Source organism: Larus michahellis, chromosome 2, assembly GCF_964199755.1.
Source record: "Larus michahellis chromosome 2, bLarMic1.1, whole genome shotgun sequence".
NCBI classification, from domain to species: Eukaryota; Metazoa; Chordata; class Aves; order Charadriiformes; family Laridae; genus Larus; species Larus michahellis.
The window spans coordinates 24441338-24455666 of NC_133897.1; the positions used below are offsets into that span (position 1 = coordinate 24441338).

At 38.1% G+C, this 14329-nt stretch overlaps 1 protein-coding gene across 7 annotated transcripts in view; it reads right to left on the reverse strand.

Annotated features, from left to right (window-relative positions):
- The window catches only part of LOC141738734 (ATP-dependent translocase ABCB1-like), a 62197-nt gene that overhangs the window by 45088 nt on the left and 2780 nt on the right, over positions 1–14329 (reverse strand). For 5 of the 7 annotated variants that reach the window (XM_074574586.1, XM_074574589.1, XM_074574591.1 and 2 more), the window contains exon 1: positions 9471–9664. The exons of the other annotated variants lie outside the window; for them this stretch is intronic. The gene's annotated coding sequence lies outside the window, so the exon portion shown is untranslated. Of the gene's footprint in view, positions 1–9470; positions 9665–14329 lie in introns of those variants that run through there. 7 annotated transcript variants of the gene reach the window in all.

The window sequence follows — 14329 nt, forward strand, 5'->3', positions numbered from 1 at the left end:
TCAAGATGTTCAGAATATCTTTACTTTGCATTAAGTCAACGTCCATTTGATACAGACAATGTCTAGATGAAACTTCATGCCTCAGGGCTTCAGCCTATAGAATTAAAAAGAAATGATGACATCAAATAAAGATTGGTTAAAGCTGGGGGTAAAATACTGATTTAACCAACTCATGTTGAGAAAATCTCACCCCTAAATCACACGCTGGTTCCATGTATTATTTTTTTTTATCTGATACAGGCCAGCAAAGCGGATGACCAATTGACACATGATATCTGTCCTGGTTTGAGGATAAACAGCTACACAGAAAGTTTAATCTAACTTTGACATCAGACTCAAAACATTGTGAAATGATGGCATGATACCTTCAAAAATTTTTTAACAATATCAATAAAAAACAACCTTTTTTTTTAAGCTTATCAATGAAAATAGCAAATAAGACAAGAAACTGACGCAAATACTTCAAAGACTTTATATATTATAACCAGAGAAAAGGACACAAACTGTTTTTTTCTTTTATTTAGTTTGAAGATGGACAGTTGAATCTTCCAGTAAACTCCAGGTAGGCAAAATGGTGGAGAGGGTCCCAGGAACCCTGTAGTGATTCCTCAATTACATTAAGCCCTAACATAAGTTAGAACAACTGTGAACAAGGTCTGATTTGTGGTAGTCTGGGAACTCCTGCTCCATTTTAGCAGCCTCTTTCCTGTTAATCAGTGCTGGAAAAGAATACTACTTTGTGCAGGAAATTTGCCAACTTGGCCACCATTCTATCAACAAGAATTGTCCTATATGAAAAGAATTATCATACAGTCAGAAAATGACAGTTTTGTGTTCCTTGAACTGTGCTGTATGCTCAGCCTCAAGATACTATCCATAAGAATTGCTAGACAACTTATTTGAGCTGAACTAAGCACGAGGCCAAGTTATTACAAGCATCAAGCTTCTGTTTGTGTTTAAAAAGAAAGTCTACTCTGAAAAGAATGTTTTAATGATATTACAAAGGTCCACTTTTATTGTCTGGTGATTTGATTTGGAGTTAATTTATTTATTCTAGTAAGGAGGACCGCCACAAACTAAACAAATGTCACTATCTTCCTATTAGTGTCAGTTTTCAGCTTCACAAACTTAGTCTTATTTCTGAAAGATTCAAATTTTTTTGGATTATAATTAACCAACAACAGAAAATTCAGACAAACCTACAGCTCACTTTGGGAGATATTTCTTCTATATGGAAAACGGCCTTCTTGGTGTTTATTTATCACTGAAGTGACTTGATGATGTGTGGGGAGATAATATTTTTCATAATCACTGCTTGTAGTATAGTTGCATTTTAAATGGGATTCTTACTACAGTTATAACAGAAAAATGTATTTAATCGGAGTGGTATTTACAGTTGTCTTAGATTTAGTAAGATTTCTTGAACTATTTAAAGCAGGATTAAAAAGTTCCATCTTTCTAGAGCATGAGCAGATGTTTTCACCCTCAGCATATCTAGAAAAACAGATGCCTTTTGAATCTGGAAAAATAAGATATATTAATTCAAATAAATATAGTATAGAACATTAGGGATTTAAAAGTGGTCAGGACTTTACTTCACAGTTTACTGCATTTAATATGCTATATGAAAAATGATGGAAAAACAATCAAGTAATTTTTTGTGCAGGTGGAAAACATTTTTCTCTATTGAAGTTGAATAAAGCATGTATTATTCCAGACACATCCAATTTTTTTCCCTGATAATTTTTTTAGCCAGTGATACACCTTGTAACATTGCAACAGTACAAGTAACCAAGGAACTTAAATGAATTTTAATCCTTCCCTCACTTTGATTGGACAGCTTTTGCCATGCACAAAGAGCCTTTGTAAGCTGAATATACACAACTTAAAAGTATTCAGCAGTTACTGATTAGTTACTACAGAAAAAAGATAACTTGAATTAATGAAATACTAAACTGAGCTTGAGTACGCTCAGTGCCCTAAATAAGAAACAGAATGAGTCTTTGCTGGCCAGGAAGTTCTCTGTGAGGTGGGATAGGGCTGGTTTGTAATGTCCCTGGAATGGATCCTCGGTGTGACTGAATTGCCGTCTTCCAAATCCCTGCTTTTTCCTTAGGATTTTATTCCTTTTCATGATGAAGTTTTTCCTCTTGAACCCTTGAATTGCTGCCTAGCTCCATCTCAAGGCCCTTACCTCTGTCTGCAATTTTAACTCTCTTTCCTTCCAATTTTAACTCTCTTAACTCCAGTCTATCAACTTTTTTGGAATTCTTGCTCAGAATTTAGCAATTTCCTCACAAGTCTCAGAGAGAGTTATGCAGTTGTGCCTTAGATCAGAGGCAGCTGAACTCCTGAGGAGGAAGGGAAAGAATTTACAAACTCAAGTAACTACATATTAAATATAGAAAAGTATTACTATTATATCCTATATAGAAAGCAAAGCTATTCATATAGACTTTTTCCCTTCTACAGTACTATTCAAAAATGTATTTTATAAATACTTGCATTCCGTTCCATACAATTTGTGAAATGTCTAGATTATCCAGGAAATTCTGAGAATAAATACATGTTATTCAGCTTCTGCCTACTAATACTAAATTTCAAAGTTTTATTTATTTCTCTATTCTACAGTTACAGTTCATCATATCCCTTACAAATCACAAAAATGAGGAGTGGAAGAGACCTCAGAAGATCATCCCATCCATTTTCCTTCCTCCAGATCAGATAGGCTATTCCATCTGTCTGTTCTTGACAGATGTTTGAGTTCTGTTACTCCATGGGTAGTTTCCAAAATCAAAGAAGGAGATTTTCAGATTATCTGAACTGTTAGGAAGTTTTTCTGATGTCTAACCTGAATTGCCCTTGATACAAGTTAGACCTGTTACCCCTTTCCTATACAGAGCAAATATGAAGAACGACTTCTTCCATTCCCCTTTGCAGTACTTTTGAAATTTTAATACTGCTTTCACAAGTGTTGTCTGTCCTCTCTAAACAAAAAAACCCCACTTCCTATAACCCCTCTGGACAGAGTTTGTGCTACTGATCTTTGACATTGCTGTCCTCTGGGCTCAAACTGTTTCAACGGGGTTTTTGGTTGTTTTGGGGTTTTTTTTGAGGAAAGTAGCCCGAAACTGGGGTTTATTTCAAAAATGGGCAAATATTTTTAATTTCTTTAACTAATTTGACTTCTTTGTGCTGTAGCAGGATGGAAGTATAGTTACTTTTTTACTTAATCTTGTGTATTGGATTTTGTCACTGTAGTGAAATGACTAAAAATAATGACTTCATTCAGTTCATCTCATAAGAGATTGGTTATGGCACTATGACCGTGTTCTTCTGCATGTTAGTCTTTGACCAGCATCACATTGCTTTGTTTCTTTTTGAGGTTTACTGTAAAACAAATGTTTGTGTACTGTAAGGTAAATGTGGTTCCACAGGCAATTTGATTCAGTGCAGATCACTTGTTCAGAAGCTCCAAACCTTTTAAATAGCCATATCGATAGACACTAGACATAATGTTTCCTCTTACCAACCACTTCTGCTTCCACAAACATACTGCCACGTGCCACAGCTCTGTCTGCTTTACATGCCACAATGCCAACGCATCACTGACAACAATCCAGGTAGATCCACCAGGAAGATTCCAGTTACAATATCAAGATTTTCCCTCTGTTAGAATAATTTGTTTGATTTCTTTTAGGGGAAAAAAAAAAAGTGTGGCTTATATTTGATACAGAAAAAAGTTTTCTTTACAGAGACACAGAAATGCCCAAGACGCGTAACTTATTCTGGTTTCTAGTCTCCAGGAATTATCATAAATCTATTCTCACACTACCAAACAGATTGAGTCTTTTACAAGCCACAGGCTCTCAAGTCACTAGTGAGCACAACTCAAGTTGCCTCATCATTGGCCAAACATCACTCAAAGGGGGGACAGCTGCATAGCCTTTAGTTGTCAACTTTTGATAGCTGATCTGCTTTATCCTATACGTTTCAGGCTCTTTAAAGGATAGAAAAGTTGTCTTCCCAAGTCAGTGAAACATTCTCTCTCATTCACTACTCTGCTATGTAAAAATCTAAATGAGTGCCAGTTCTATAAAAACTCCTAAAATACAATTCTTACCTGTTTTATCTTCACAGCAACTACCTCATATATTTATTAAGCAGCCACCATAGGGTACTGTATTACAGTGTTTGATAAAACTTCATTAATATGTATACTAAAATAATATTATTATTTTACTTAAACTTATACCAGTATTCTAGACTAAAAATAATTTTTCACCTATTCAAAATACCATTTTTCTCTGTTCTTTCTTTTCAGTCAAAACTCACTCCAGTTCTGGCAGGCTAGCACATCATAAGATCATTAAAATGTATTCTGATTCAAACAAGGTTAATTGCTGTACTTCCACATATTATTTGTATCAAGGGCAAAACAACCTTTTCCCATACATTTCCCACTGAAACTTGAACTTATTAGACTTCTGCCTTGCAAATCCAAATGCCCTTTATTTCTTGATTATTTCTTACTCATTTCTAAGCATAAACTTTGTATAAAAGTGACATACCATATTAAACAGCAACATGATCAATGAAATTTAAGAAGTGCTAAGAACAGCCAAACTCATAGAGTAATGTTAGTAAACAAAGCCCTTCCTGCCCAATAAACAGCAGAAAGAACCAATACAAAGTATTTAACTAATCACCAAGCCTCAGGGGTCTTCCCCAATGCTTTCTCCCCTTCCCTGTGTGGACTCTGAAATCACAACGTGATTTCTTGTCTACTTCCCAGACAAAATGGAGTTAAAAGCTGTAAGTCAGAGCCAGAAGGACTAGGGGGTGGCTCCACAAAAAGTTGATGTTCAAAGGGACCCCTGAACCACAAGCGTTCCAGCACCATCAGAGCTAATTGAAGAAACACAGTGATCTCTGCTCATATTCCAATTTCCTCACCCTTTGCACTCTGAATTCCACCTTTCTGACTCAACCCTGAGTCACTACCTCTGCCCAGTTTACATTCTGCTTGCACACAACACATGAACTTGTGTGAAGGTCACGACACTAAATGTAGTTCCTTGATTTCATCTTACAGTCAGCAACAAATAATAAATGATTAACAGCTCATCCTGACTGAACAAAGTATTCAGAGCAGTCCATGTTCACTGACAGCACGTGAATTTGTCAGCATGGAACAATGTTCAAGGAAGCAACTCCCATAAGCTCATTTGAGGACTTAGTCAAACTGAGATACCCACTACTGTAAGAAAAGGCTTCTATCCCTTGTATTCAGTGTCTGCACCTGGCACACTAGGAATGTTGTTCCAGTAGAAACTAGAGATCCTAAGGATCCACAGGCTGCCCCTGTGGGCAAGGTATGCTTACTAAATACTACAGGGATTCCTCAATGAGAGCAACCTCTGTGGTTCCTTCTGTAGTCAATACTACGATGCAGACCTGAATTTAGAAAATGCATCTGTTTTAAACTACCTCTGGTGAGTATCTTGGGAGTTGGTGGCATGCAAGAAAAGCTTTTTATCTAACTACTAGAGGAAATGACCTGGTAGTGATTCCATGTCATGGGCCATTTGCAGAAGACATTATAGCATTTTCCATGGTGACCGGGGATAGATACATTGCTGGGTTATCCTACATCCTAAAGAAGACAGATGATTTCTCCAGTGATCACTTATGGCTGGCAATCAGTTCATGAAGAGGTCCATTGAGTCGGCAGTTACAAGCAGGTGTTACCAGAACAAGGCCAAGTTCTAAACCCAAAACTGATTCCACAGTATAGCGCCCATGAGGGAAGAGAACATATCTGCCTAGGTTATTCATCTTGGCATAGTAGTGGCTTATTCTGTTAATAGTAAACTGAGTAAACTGATCCCCTCCCAACAGATCACATGGATACAGATAAGGATTTGATTGTCATGCCATATCAGATGAGTTTTATATTAGTGTTAAAGCATGATATGAAATAGAGGAAAACAATAATGACATTGTTCACCTATAAAAATTACCTTTCTTTTTCATGTGTATTTATATGAATATATCTGGAAAAAGAAAGGGATGAACAACAGAAAAAAGAAATATGTATATATATATGTGTGTATATATATATATCTTCAATACCAGTAAAATATGAATAGAAATAATGGCAAATGTTATCAAAACCCTCTGTTATGCATCAACTTTGATCTAGATGATGATAAAAAGTCAGAATTTTGTCTCTCTCTTGATCTGGGTATACAATACTAGTCTAATGGTGTTTAAGAGTAGGTCCTCATTTTCTTGTTGATAGGTCTACCTTATAATTTTTGCAGTGAACTGTTTACTAACTTGAAGACTGATCCTGAAAACTATTCTGTAGATGGATTTTTGCACACTCATAGAGCCCTTTTACTTCAATAGTAGTCACCCAGGACACAACTGTCACCTATACGTAATGAATTTGTTAACATTTCTCTATCCAGAATAAAACAGGGATATATGAGAAACTCAGTCCTCAATTATCCTGAAAATTCACGTTAATGTGAGAGCAAAATAGGCTTCTATGATCCAGTTACACAGTTACAACCAAAACAGTGGTAAAAACAGAACTCACAGCTCTGGCTACTCCTGCTTTGTTGTGTTGCTCCTAAAACTTGGGAAATTATAAGAAAAGGAACTGACCTGACTGCAGAGCAAGCAAGAATAATTCCTTAAACCCTGAGGCCACTGAATTCAGAAATTTGTAAAATGGGGCTTGCAGGCACTGAGGATTAGCTTTCCTCAACCAGTAAAGATTGCACAGCCCTTAAACACAGCTTTAGAGTGGAGTATGACTATCAGCTACATTGCAGAAAGAATGTCCTCTTAGAAATTTAGTAGATAGATGTCTCAGAACAGTTATCTGAGCACTGAAAGGAGATTTGGCTAGCAGGTTACTCCACCTAGAAGAACGCTATGAGAAAAATGTGAGATCATATGCATCTTGGAAAAATTGTTGGGATTGACATCCAAAGAAGTATCTGCTTGAGTTAATAGACCAGAGTGCCTTTAAAGCAGCAGTGGTACAAAGGTTAAGTTAGCAAGAGTAATTTTTGGAACCTATGAATCAAGAGGAAATACAATGTGAGGAGCTACAAATTCAACTTCAACCAATGGTCAAGGTTATGATGGTAAGAAGGAACACAGGGAAATTTCAGTCCTGTGGATCTGAGAGAAGGTCTGTACCTATTGTAATTTTCAGAAATATGGTCATAAAGGACCCACAGCCTTCATTTAAAAATAAAGATCAAAAGGAACAGAAAAAGGAAAACAGTCCCTAGTGTGGGTTTATCTCATTGTGTAAAAAGAGGTGGTAACAGTAACTGCAAAAGATCCTTGGAGAACATGATAAAAACTCCCTTTAGGGAACACCAATGGGACTGCAGGAAAGCAACATGGTAAAATTTGAGAAAAAGAGGCAAAGACATGAGAAAATAGAATAGAATCCATACGTTCCCTACTGGCTTCTTTTGTTAAGTTAATGAAAAAAGATGATGAGGAGGAACGAAAACTAGAGAACCTACCAGGTGCCTCTCAGTGAAGTCCTCAGGCATCATCCCTCCCTCTCAATAACTAAGACTAGGGACACTCTGCTGTCTACCTGCCCCTGATCTAGTGGCAAAATTACAATATAACCAATGCAAATGGCCAGTAACAATATTACTGCTGGGTGGTCAGGGAAAGAACATTAACTACCACGAGTGCTATGATGTTAATTGATAACACAGTGTCAATAAATACTCTTCAATGAGTATTTGCTACAGTTGGAAGTCAAGAAAGTGGAAAAATTATAAAACTTGTATTATATGTATGAAAGGATGTTCAAGCGCCTGTACTAAGATCTCTGCCTGCAGTTTAATAGCTGCCAAGTTCAGGAGTTCCTTCTAAATGTAGAAATGGGAGGATCCCTCTTATAAACACCAGGGAATTATTGGCACAGCCTTGCTGAAACAAAATGGATTAGCTGCAGATTTTGCTACGGATGTTTGTGGAATTGGGGCTAACCAGTAGGAGGTGAGGGTGGAGTGATTCCTGCAAGTCATTGATGCTTTGTTACTAAGAATCCGGAGGAAGCAAAACAGTGGATATTTGGGTAACAGAATTTCCTCAAATTTTGTGTGTCTGTAAGTTACAATGTGAAAAAATAGAAGTTGTGTATTAATTGAAGGTCCAGATCTTCCTTCCCAAAAAAACAGTATCAACACCCGCAAGAAGCAGATGATGGACGTCAACCCACCATCAACAAGTTTATTGGAAAGCAAGATCCTACTACAGAGACCTATAATTTTAACATCCCATTTTGTCCAGGGTTAAAAGCAAAGAAAGATGCCTAAAAGTGGATTTTTTACACTTAAATAAGGTAGCCACGTCTCAGGTTGTTTGTGGTGGAAGGATGCCTGAAATTCTTTTAGCACTAAGAATACCTCACTGATCTTTTGTTATTGACTTAGGTAATGCTTTCTTTGAAATTCCACTAGGAGAGCAAAGATGGTAAAAACAGCATTTACCTGTGAGGGAAAGTAATAGTTTTATCCATGTACCTCAAGACTTTTAGATCAAATGTATCAAATGTGGATGAAATTACATGAAATGGGTTATGTCATATCATATGTGGATGATTTGTTGGTACATGGAAAAATGGAACTGAAAGTCCAGGAATATACCCAAGAAATAATCAGCATTACTCAAAACACAGGCTCTAAAGCTAACCATGATGAAACTCAGTTGGTACAATCTGAAGCTAAATATTCAGAAATAGTTTGAGGTCAGGAAGGGAGAGGGATGCTGGGATCATCAAAGGGTAGAACTGACAATGAGAGCCTGTGACCTCACAGTAATAATTGTATTAGATTTGCTTTTGGAATTGCTTATATTTTTTCTAAGAATATCCTTACATTTGCAGAAATCAGTAAGCCTCTAATCAAATTAGTGAAGAAATCTCACAAACAAGAACAAAAAGACCAGAAAGAAGCAAAACTGCACTAGTTCAAACCCCGGCCATTAGATTAGATTCTTGTAAGCTGTTTCATGTTCAGCTGGCCACAACCAATCTAGACCTTGGGACTGTGCTATTTCAAGAACACAGAAACAAGATGCAAGTTACAGCCTTTGCTTTGAGAGTCTTACAATCATTGGGAAAGAACTCTATTCCATATTAAAAACCAGGTTTAGCATTGACATAGGCAACGAGCTTTGGGAATACATCACTAGAGGCTGTTTTGCAGTAGTACATACCACACGTACTCCACTGAAGTACCTAATCAGTGGAAAAGTACAAACTGGATACATATCAAACCCTAGGTTAGCTGGACAGACATTGGCTTTTATAAATTAAGAGCTTTCTGTAGAAGATGACAAGATTTTATCACCAGCCCTATATGGCTTTTAACCACCGGAACAGAACGTAAGTGCCCTTTACCCGTTTATGTGTCTCTTACCAGATGAAAGCTCCGTTGCTGACTTTGTGCCACAGGATTTTCAGTGTGGTTCACAGATGGGTCCACTTTTCACCAAAAGGATGGAAAGTCCTCTATTAGATATGCTGTAACCCCTGTGAAAATCAAAGAGCTGCCTGCTTTCACTCTGCACAACCAGCAGAGCTACAAGATCTGCTAACAATGTTAAAAGAGGAACCTGTAGGAAATGATCTGGCTTTGTACATAGTTTCAGACCGGATGTATCCGGCTTTTAACTATTTGGCAACCAACACAGAATAAAGATGACCTAAAAACACAGAATGGAAATCTGGTAGCCTATCAATCACAGAAAGGAAATCCTGAACATAGTTCAAAAAAAGCGGAGAGGGAAAAAATATGCAGGTCATGTAAAAGCATACAAAAAGGAAAAATACAGAAGTAGCAGCATCGGAATAGTCAAGCAGATGCCCTTGCCAAGGTTGTGGTGGTCTCAGTAGACTTAACATTTGAAGAAGCACCCATTTTGAAAACAAAACAAAGAAAATCATACAAAGAAGGTATTAAAGACCTAGCCACTTTACAACATGGAAATGAGAAAATTGAGGGGTGATTGCTATAGAAGCTAGTAGACAGATGAAGCATAAAGAATGTAATGTGGCCAGATAACAAACACTTGCAGATGGAGAGTACTATATACCCTTCAAGTAGAGTTGTTTCAATAGCTGCACAAACAAGACCATGTAGGGGTTGCTTGAATGCAAAAGGGAATATTAGAAGATAGCTGGTTGGCCAAATGTGAAGACAGATGGGTACACAATTGCTTAACTTATGCTGTGGTGAATATCCCCACTAAGAGAGAAATAACAAAACATTAGAGAGTTCACAAACCACAGGCTAGGATACAAACAGACTACACTAGGTGACCTGTACTTTCACCTTAATCCCGCCTACCATACAAAGTGGGATTGTTTGCTAATACTAGACCCACTGACAAAATGGGTTGAGGTAATTACAGTAAAGAAAGCTACAGCCAAGTCTACCACAGTGAAGTCATTTAATGTTGTGTTTTCCAGATGGGATTTAAACCAATAAATTGATTTATAGAATAGAATAGAATAGAATAGAATAGAATAGAATAGAATAGAATAGAATAGAATAGAATAGAATAGAATAGAACAGAACAGAACAGAACAGAACAGAATAGAACAGAATCATTTAGGTTGGAAAAGACCCTTGGGATCATCGAGTCCAACCATCAACCCCACTCTACAAAGTTCTCCCCTACACCATATCCCCTAACACCACATCTAAACGAGTCTCAAACACATCCAGGGATGGTGACTCCACTACCTCCCTGGGCAGCCTATTCCAGTGTCTGACCACTCTTTCTGTGAAGAATTTTTTCCTAATGTCCAGCCTAAACCTACCCTGCTGCAGCTTGAACCCATTCCCTCTTGTTCTATCGCTAATTACCTGTGAGAAGAGACCAGCACCAACCTCTCTACAATGTCCTTTCAAGTAGTTGTAGAGAATGATGAGGTCTCCCCTCAGCCTCCTCTTCCTCAAACTAAACAGTCCCAGCTCCTTCAATCTCTCCTCATAAGATTTATTCTCCAGGCCCTTCACCAGCTTCGTTGCCCTCCTCTGCACTTGCTCCAGCACCTCGATATCTCTCTCGTATTGAGGTGCCCAGAACTGGACACAATACTCAAGGTGTGGCCTCACCAGTGCTGAGTACAGGGGGACAATCACCTCCCTCCTTCTGCTGGTCACACTATTTCTAATACAAGCCAGGATGCCATTGGCTTTCTTGGGCACCTGGGCACACTGCTGGCTCATATTCAGCCGCATGTCAATTAGAACCCCCAGGTCCTTTTCTGCCAGGCAGCTCTCCAGCCACACTTCCCCAAGCCTGTAGCGATGCATGGGGTTGTTGTGGCCTAAGTGCAGGACGACCTGGCACTTGGCCTTGTTGAAGCTCATTCCATTAGCGTTGGCCCATCGATCCAATCTATCCAAGTCTCTCTGTAGTGCCTCCCTATCCTCATGCACATCAACGCTCCCGCTTAACTTGGTGTCAGCTGCAAACTTGCTGATGATACACTCTATGTCCTTATCAAGATCATCAATAAAGACATTAAACAGAAATGGTCCCAACACTGAGCCCTGAGGAACACCACTTGTGACCGGCCAGCAGCTGGATTTAACTCCGTTGACCACCACTCTTTGGGACCATTCATCCAGCCAGTGCTTGATCCAGCAGATCATATGTTCATCCAGGCCATGAGCAGCCAGTTTTTCCATGAGAATTCTGTGGGCAACAGTGTCAAATGCTTTTCGAAAGTCTAGGTAGATAATACCCACAGCCTTTCCCTCGTCCAGTAATTGGGTCATCTTGTCATAGAAGGGGATCAGGTTCATCAGGCAGGACCTGCCTTTCATAAACCCATGCTGACTAGGCCTGATCCCCTGGTAGTCCATTATATGACTTGCAATGGCACTCAAGATGATCTGCTCCATGACCTTCCCTGGTACTGAGGTCAGACTGACAGGTCTATAGTTTCCCGGATCCTCCTTTCTGCCTTTCTTGTAGATGGGTGCTACATTTGCTACCTTCCAGTCCATTGGGACCTCCCCAGTTAGCCATGACTTCAGGTAAATAACACAAAGTGGCTTGGCAAGCATGTCTGCCAACTCTTTCAGCACTCTTGGATGTAACCCATCCGGTCCCATAGACTTGTGTGCATCCAAGCAGTGTAGCAGGTCAAGGATTTGGAGCAAGGAACATATTTTCAGAGCAAATCATCAAAGAATTATGTGGAGCCCTGGGAAGAAAAGAAAGGTTCCACATTGCTGGGAACTCACACTTAGTTCTAGGTCAACTGAACTAGTTCAATGGGGCTATAAAAATAACACTAGGCAAAACAGTGAAAAATTACAAAGAAGTTTGGGATATCGCATCATCTTATCATTTTAATGACCTATGAGCCACAACAGCTTCTCACAAGTTCACATGATTTAGAGCTATGCCTGGGAGAAAAAAGACTGACTAATGTTTTAACTGAAGAATGGATACAGAATCTATCTAAACACTGGAAAGAGATTAATGTTGTTTTAGCAATTCAACTGGGAAGGAATGCTCAATGTAAGGATAAACAAACGAAAACAAACCACTACTCTGCAGAATGGCAAAGAGGATGGAAAGTAACGTTCCATATTTTCCATGCAAATATACAGTCTAAACTGTAAATGGGATGGACTAGCTCCAATTATAAACAAAGCATGACCTTACACATATCAAGGAAAACTCTAGAATGGAAAAATGCTCAAGTAGTTCCAGTTTCATTTTTGATTATGGGAAGGTAAATAAATTAGCAAAAAGCAAGGATGTTATGTTATTAATGTTGCTATTAAAATTTAACAGTAAGGCATATGGGAAGTCTCATCAGAATCATCACTAGTGGGAAGGCTATAAAAAGAAGCAGCATGAATTGTTAGGCTTTGTCTGTGTGAAGTTCACATGTTTTTATTTTTATTAATAATTGTATATTAATAATTATGTTAGGTTCAAAATTGTGAATATTTGTTTATGTTAAAAGGGACTAGCAAACTCCCTGCTTTTTGTTGATAATAGACCCTACCTGTAGTGGCAATGGAAAGCTCTTTTGTACCAAAGATCATGAGAACATTGGATACATGTCTCCACTACTTTAAAATTATGGGAGACAAGTGTAAAGTGTATTTTTGACATCTATGTTCCAGGATGTCAAAAATAATCTTATGATTTTAACAAATGTCTCTGATTTATAAGGGAATGTATCATGGGGCCTTGAAGCAGCATACGAATTTAACGCCGATATTTTATTTCTACTTACTTGGCTAAAAATTGAAATAACCTACAATTGTGATGGAACCTGAACAACCACACCAACTGAGATAGGAGCGGAAAACACCAGAAGTGGTTAAACCAAGTATGAAAGCCAGAAGCGAAGTAGAAACCGAAACAAACAAATAAAAGGTCAAACATGTTTAGTTCACAGAGTTTTGTTGTTGCTGCTTTTTAAACCAAAGATTCCAGTTCAGAGATAATTCATAATTTTGGGAATATAAGATACTGCTCAGTGGCAGCAAATTAATAGAGTGCATATTACTGTGAACAAAGTATTTACTTTGGCTTTTCCAAGACAGAACAGATATACTGCTTTTACTAAAGAGACATTTGTAGCATTGACCCAGAAATGGATTCTATATGATTGAGTACAACATACCAAGATAGTTTGGGGATACCATTTTAGAGGGAGCAGAAGTTGCAACTGGAATTTTGGACGCCACTGATGTAGAAACTTTGACTAGTAAATTATCAAAATTGGGGCAGATTATATGTAACATTCAAAACCCATGAAGTAAATATATATAAAAATACACCTTTGAATGTTATTTACCTAAGATTTAACAATTTCATATGGGAATCAAAATGTGGATAGAAGTAGCAAAAATATCATTTTTATAGAAAGAAAAGTACTGGAACTGGAAAGTGGTATTAACATTGTTAAACTACTAATAGCATAGCAGATTCTGTGATCAGTCATTGTGTAGGATGGCCTATGTTCCAACCGTTGAAATGGGGCAGAACTGTGATTTTAGGAGAAATAACGGCCAAGATATTACCTAGGAGGCATGGAGATGACTGTAAAACGGCACATGCACAACCTGCATTGCTATTTCCTGAAGAGGCCTATTAGTCACTGCACAGAAGCTAAGTAGCATTACTGATGGTGCATTAACAGGTTTGGAAAGGCACTTTAAGAAATGAGGTTATAGACACTGGGGCCTGTCCTACTGCAATGGAGTCTGAAGAAGCCCCACAATGTAAACAGAAT